Raw genomic sequence first — 7,695 nt, 5'->3', positions numbered from 1 at the left:
CCCAGAACCGTGGGATCATGACCTGACCCAAAGGCAGATGCTTAACAGACTGAGCCACCCAGGAACCCTGATTCTTTGTTTTTTAATACTCAACAGAATATATTTGTTATTTCTACAGATGTGAATTAAGTCATTCTGTATAGCTTCAAATAAATACCAATCTTACACTTCATTAAATTCTCTGATAAACGCTGAAAAGTGAAACACAATTTGCATGTCCTGTCATCAATGCCTTGGTTTGTGATAGCAGTATAGGAAAGAAGCACGTAGCTGCTATTTTCCTGTGAGGGAAACCTTTTTTTTTAAAAATCATATATATATGATATATAATCATATATATGATATAAAATCATATATATATAATCACATATATATGTATGTTTTGTTTTGTTTTGTTTTTTGTTTTAACACAGAAGGTTAATTCTGACCATCTAAATGCACCTAAGGATATGAGAAAGTACGAAGCCAATTGATTTCTGAATAGCATTGAGTGGATCAGCATTAAAACTCACTTATTCACTTTAGTACAAACCTCACAGTATATGTCCTGTACTAGAAATTGTATAACAATTTAAGTACAGATTTCAATAACAGTATTTAAGTGTTGTTATAACATAAATATATTACTTAAATACAAATTTACAAAATAAAAATTCAATGCAACTGCAAAAATAACGTGCAGCTATGCTATGCATGCACATCACCTGTTCTAAGGGGAAGCATATGAGCATCTCAGTGCATAGAAAAAGTGGGATACAGCTATCAACCTCTTAGTACATCCTAATGAAGGCTTTTTTGCCTTCAGCTTTTTAAAAAAAATTAATATAAGCTAGATGATAATCAGAAAATATTTTATGTTTAAAAAATTTCTTTCATACATAAGAAAGACCTATTTTATTATTTCCTCTAATAGTTGTTTAAGTGTCATACAAGGTTAAATTTCAATAGCATACAAGTATTTATCATTTCTGTATGAAAAAATGTAAGGAAATTTGTTCAAAACCTATGGTTATACTCCTTTTTTTTGTTTTGTTTTGTTTTTACCACAAATATTTATAAAAGAAAGTGTAGCATCACCGTAAACAGCTGAAGCTAGACTATCTACAGACAAAATTAGCAACAAATCTGAGGCACTGTCAATTCAGGTCCACAGGAGGACAAACGTGATTAAACACGGCCTCAAGCAACAGTGTTAATGTCATTTACAAAGGAGAGAACTGATATAAAAACATTCAAAGCCTGAACATTGCTTGGCATGTGAGAGGGAAAACATCAAATTAGCTGGAAGGTTCAGGAACACAAAGTCTTATTTACACTATAGAAAGCTCAGGTGTTAGCCCTGAACATAACTTTCTTTCTTTTTTTTTTTTTTTTAATGAACATACCTTCAAGAGACATTCAACTCAGATCGCTTTTGTTGATTTGCTGCAGTACCAATCATGTGCCACATCTTTTGTCCCTAAGACAAAACAACTCTTCAGACAATACTGCAAGTATGTCACTAAACACCAAGAGCCATATCTGAAGGGATTTCTTTAGGTAGAACAGATTTTTTTTTTCCTGTGTGTAGGATGATTCTAAAGGACCGCCCATGGGATCAATAGCTATGGAAGGGAAGGGCTGGAGCAGGTGCACAGAGGGAGAAGTGCAACAGCTGTGAGGTCCATGGACAGCGTCAGCCAAGCCTGCCGGAAGCCTGAGAGCTCCAGTAGCCTTCAGATTGAGCCCAGGTGGCTCATCCTGCATCCCCCTACATCAGCCAGTCACAGATGTGAGCTGGCCCAGGACAGGGAGTCATCCTGGCTGAGGTAATTCTCTACCACTGAGGCAAACTCAAAGACATTCTCTTTCCTTCCCCAGCCTCTCCAGCCTCAACTGCTTTCCAAGCCAGAGGAGAGCAATCACTGAAGCTGGTAGAGCTAGTTTTAGAATTTCTTAGCCTGCCCAGAGAAGGGCTTTAATTACAGCTTTTTTAATTTATGATTTTTGTTTCCTGATTTGGGGCCCTCAGCTAAAAATTAATACCCACGGTTTCATTTTACCAGCCTGCTGCACTCAGTAACTTGTTACACTGAATAGATGGCAATAGCTAGATGGTAAAGGTCATGACTTGTGTTCTTATACCACTTTCTGGCTTAGCAGTTATGACAACCCAAACGTCAAACATTTTTTTCTTCTGATAATATGATATGCCCTAGTTTGGGGGTTGAGAAGTATGGTGACTATATGCGAGGAAGTTAACATAAGGATGGGCACATAAGCGGTACCCCCCACACCTTTTATGCTGGATTTTTTAAAAAAAATACTTTATTTATTTGACAGAGGGGGGTTGGGGAGAGAAACACAAGCAGGGGGAATAACAGAGGGAGAAGGAGAAGCAGGCTTTCTGCAGGTCAGGGAGCCCTACACAGGGCTCGATCCCAGGACCCTGAGATCATGACCTGAGCCAAAGGCAGATGCTTAACCAGCTGAGCCACCAAGGCACCCCTTTGGTGCTGGCTTTTTATCTTAAAGGCTTTTTATCTTAAGGAACTCATCAGCCGGTTTGACTTATGGCTGCTTCCAGTGCCTATGGCTTCCTAGATGCTCCTGGAAGGAGCTTCACCAAAGGTAACTTCAGATCTCCATGCTTGCAATGATCATTTACCCCAGTTTTTAGGGGAGCTTGTTACCCCTTTTCCTGTATTCTCAGGAAAATTAAATAAAATTAAAATGTGTTCTTCCTGTTGACTTCCAGATGAATTCCTACATAGCATAATATGGCTGTCACTGGGGTCATAAAGAGCCATCTTTCAAAATTAAGTTTACCTTGCAATTCTACTATTACCAAGTTAAAGGGAGAAAAAAAGAAAAAGAAGACCAGAGTAAATAAATGAAATATACCGGGAAATTGGTAGATTACTGGCTTTTATCAATATCTAGACTTGAAGTCAGGATGTTTTTGTTTCAGGGTCATGCTCTGAAATAACCTTAGATAGTTTACTTCTTTACTCAGGCTGCCTTGGTTCCATTTTCAATAAAAGTGATGAGACTGGATAAATTCTTATTTTGTCCAAAAGTTCCTATAATTCTGTTCAGAGTTTCCTGAGATGTGGTTGTCCTGCAGAGGATGGAACACTGAGATTGACAGGCAGACAGAGGAATAGGGCTAGAAACAATGATTGGCTAGGAATGACCAGAAAGGTAGAAGAAAAGCCATGTAATGTCATGAAAAGCAAGAAAAGAGAGGGTCTTAAGAAGGAAAAATTGAGGTGTATGGGTGGCTCAATTGGTTGAGTGTCATTTTGGCTTGGAGTATGATCTCAGGGTTGTGAGATCGGGCCCCAAGTCAGCCTCTGTGTTCAGCAGGAAATCTGCATGGGATTCTCTCTCCTTCTGCCTTTACCCCTCTCCTGCTTCTGCTAGAGTGATGTGCTCTCTTTCTCTCTCTCAAAAAAAGGAAAGATTAATCTACAGTGTCCAATATTCTTTAGAGCTCAAATCATATAAGGAATGAAAAGAAATGGATATTTAATTTAGCGACCAATAAGCAGGTTGAAGAGTGATTAGATATGAGGGTAGAGAAGACACAGAAATAAACACCCCCAAAATATTATTACTGATTCCCTGAGGGAAAAAGAAAGAGTTGGAAAGTATGAACTTTTTAAAAGCACCCATGTCTTATTTGACTCTATGTTAATTTTATAATCTGAAAAAATCCAAATGCAAGAATGAATGAGAAGTGGAAACGTGGAGGCAGCAGGTATTAGCTATACTTCCAAAAGGTTGTCTAATACACATAAATGTTCTCATGGCCAATAAAAGGAGCCAAAATGAAAAAAAAATTGTAAATGTTGAGTCAAATTCCCACCACCACAGGCTTTGACCAGCAGTCCTTCTACCAACAGGAAAAGGGAAGCACAGGCTGAGGAGAGAAAATAGGATCTGCTAAACAATAACTTTCTCAATGAACAGAAATCATTCTGGAGACTGAATTTGTACTAAGAATGGATTTCTCCAGACAGACTTGGAATTTCAAGTATGGTTTTTAGAACCCCAGGCTAGGTTGGTTTTGCATTATTGTGGCAGCCCTCAAATATAATCTTAGTGTGGTACACCTCAGAAGAGCATGGGGCAGAGGCAAGCCACAGCCTCTCCTTAACCAATCTTTCTAACCACCCCATATAGCTTCAGGAAGCTCTGCAGCTTTCCTCTGGATGGCATGGGATCTCTCACTCAGGCCTGATTTTGGACATCATCCATAAAGCCAATTGGGGAAAGATGTCAAGATAAGCAGAAAGAAACTACTATCATAAGCTATGTTTTTAACAGGGTCTTTTGCATAGACAAGAAAGAATTGGCATTTTGTCAATCTCCTAGGACAACTTGGAAAAAACATTTTTCTGTATAAGTGTGTCTGGAGAGGAAAAAAAGGAAAAAAAAAAAAACAAAAGAAACCTTTTGAGATCAGGAATGAATGATAGTACTGTAAACTTGGCAAATGCTGGAGCATTGGAAAGAATGAGACACAAAAAGCGGGGAGGGGAGGAGGCCAGAAGAAGCCCCTTAGGAGAATTTTTTCATGTTCTTTTATTTTAGTGAAATGCTTGAAAATCTTTTCTCTCAACCTGTATTCTGTGCAATATGAGGTAAAATGTCACTCTGGTCACCACAATGCATCCCATCATCCGAGATACCTCTCTTCTATTGGAAACTTTCCTCTTATTACCAACCAGCCCACAAACATTGAGCCAAAATTTGTAGGATTCCAAATGAAGAAGAAGTTTTTAGGACACATTCAAATAATAATCAACACAACAAATGAGAATCAATATAAGGAGAATAACGAAGAGTGTAGGGTTAGCATAGTGAATGGCTAACATGAGACTGTCCCTCTTAGCTCGTTATCCTACTTCACAGAAACAATAAAAGCTGTCAAGGTTGAACACCACCTAAGCTTTCCTGACTGCGACCCCTCATTCATACAGCACCCAGGACCCAGACTTTGTTCTTTCCCCACTGCCCAACAGGAAGAGGATGGCCCCGTGGAAAGAGAGGTCATCCTTCTACTCAAGGCTAACTCTTGCATCCATTCTATTCTGCCTTCTTCACAGACTTTGCCCTATCCCTGACTCCCCTGCTGTTTGCATCCTTATCTTTCTTTTTTTCTCTATTCAATGTCAACATCTTCAAGTTCTCTCCAATGCTTTCTCCCCAGTCCAACCATTAAATTGTCCATCTGTGGCCACTCCTCCAAGCTTTCTTCCTATCCTTCTTTTTCAGGACCAGACTCTTTCCAAGATTTCTTACTTCTCCAGTTCCCCTCTGCCCATGCACTTATCTCTGAATCCTACTCAAAAATATCCATTAACAATATTATTTGCTCAAGTCACCAGTGACCTCCCAACTGTCAAATGTAATGAGTATTTTTTCAGTCCTTATTAATGTCTGTGACTTGAGACTCCAATCATAATTCCTTCTTTATTTGTAAAGTTATTTATTTATTTGGAGGGGGAAGGGCAGAGGAAGAGAAAGTCTCAAGCAGACTCCGTGCTGAGTGTGGAGCCTGATGCAGAGCTCGATTTCATGACCCTGAGATCACAACCTGGGTCCAAACCAAGAGTTGGATGCTTAACTTACTGTGCTATCTAGGCACACCAATTCCCTCTTTAAAGCCTGTCCTTTTTTTTTGATTTTGTACCATCCAAAAACCCTGGTTTAACTCTTATCTTTATGAGAACTCAATGCCTGTGCACACCTCTCTTTCTCCATCTCTTTGAGTAATTTCATCCATTCCAGTGGCTCCAAACCTAGATGTTCCTGTCTTCTGAACATTTCCCCTGAAAATTCTCATAGATTGTTCAGACCCAGTATGACCAAACTAAGCTCCAACTGAACATGCTTCTGTTACACAATTGCTTCCCTATCTCATTATATGGCATTCTGGTTTCCCTAAGTTCCTCATACAGAAATCATTCTTAAAACCTTCTCCTTAACTCTTATCCTAATTCTTCCTCCTTAATAGATGTCCATTCAACCCAGTTGCCTCTACCTGAAAGTAAACTTTCTAATCTAACCACTTTTCTCTGTTTCTCCTGGACTATTACAACAGTCTCCCTGCTTCTATTCCTGCCTCTCATCTAATTCATCACACTTTAATTAAGCCACAGTGTCCCTTTAAAAGCCCTTTAATATCTGTGATCTGTCCAGATACCCATTCTTGACTATGCTATTCTCTCTTATTTTCTACAGTTATGTGATTTTGAGTTCTCCTTGTCCTGGGATTCTCCAAGTTGTCTATTTCTTTTGTTTCTACTTTTTTGTCTATGACTGGTCCTTAGGACCTTCCTTCAAGACACCTCCCTGGCCCCTATAGGAAGTCAAATTGGGGTAAAGGGGGGTATCCTCCTATCAACTCATCTCCATATATTCCCTTTGCCATTACTCTCCCACATTTATTGTCATCATTTAATTGTCTCATCTTCTCTGGTAGAGTATAAGCTCAGAAAGGGCAAAAACCATATCTAACTTGTTTTCCACAAAGTCTCCTGGGACTAGAATAGTGTTGCATTGAAGTTGCTCAATTTGTTTCATACTGGGTAAATGAATGAAAACATAGATGTCCTGAAATCCATTTGCTTATGGAACAGTGGTTTTTGGTCCAAGTTATCCTGCTATTAAAATAAAATAATGGAAATATTTTTCTCACTTTTAAGAAAAATCAGATAATATCCTACATTCAAGTACAGGCACCATAAGCCTTTCATACTTAATATCAGCCAGGCATATTCTATACTCTGCAAAGGCCCTTGAGGTCTGAAACAAGCCTGGACATCCCAGCGTGCGCTCCTTTCTTTGGCCTTCTTCTCTTCCCTAAGTAGCTTCTCTCCTTGCTCAGGCCCAGCACTGCCCCTAACCCCAACATAGAGTGGTGCACATCCCACTCTGCACAAAGGCATCCAGCCAGTGAGAGTGGAAATCCAGCCTCAAACCCTGGCTCTGGTGCAAGGCTGCAGAGAACCCAGAGGAAGGAATGCCTTTTTGCAATTTGTATGCCCAGAGGGGATACCTTTCTGCAGTTCACACAAAGGCTGCCCAAAGTGCCAGCAGATGGCTGGGCACTACTGTACCCCAAATTGCTTGACCTCCCAATTCAAAACTCACCATGAGTCACAGAAAGCCAAACCATTATCTTCAGATTGGCTTTTCTAACTCAGATCCTAATGCAGATGGTTCAAAAGATTGATCTAGTTGGCCATGAAGAAGCCTCACTATTTCAACACATTTAAATCAATCCCAGTTACATGTTTTGGATGTGGATTAAAGTGTGACCTCCTCCTCAGGGTTTTTCCCCAGTGATAGTTTTACTAAAGAAACCATTTGTGCCTTTGCAAAGGCAGCCAACTATTTGTCTACTGCTTTGTGGGGTCATCTACAATTTTTGTATAATTTCAGGGGTGGGATAAGGGGAGCAGTGGTGACCTAAGCCCTAGGAATGTCACGCAATGACCCCGTAAATTGGGAATGTGCCCAATCTGTCTTGAGAAAGCATCGAACTGTGACTGTATTTTTCAGTTTACTAAATGCAGTATAAATTATTCAGTTACTTTTCTTGATCATGTAGACCTTTGTTTTTGTTTTTTGATTGTTTAAATGCATTTTCTAAATTGTGCTTCTTGGGATCTTAATGTGAATTGCGTGGTAGGGATGGAATGG

Source organism: Canis aureus, chromosome 5 (assembly GCF_053574225.1).
Source record: "Canis aureus isolate CA01 chromosome 5, VMU_Caureus_v.1.0, whole genome shotgun sequence".
Lineage (NCBI taxonomy): Eukaryota > Metazoa > Chordata > Mammalia > Carnivora > Canidae > Canis > Canis aureus.
The sequence above is the reverse complement of the archived record's forward strand: the minus strand, read 5'-3'. Positions refer to the sequence as shown.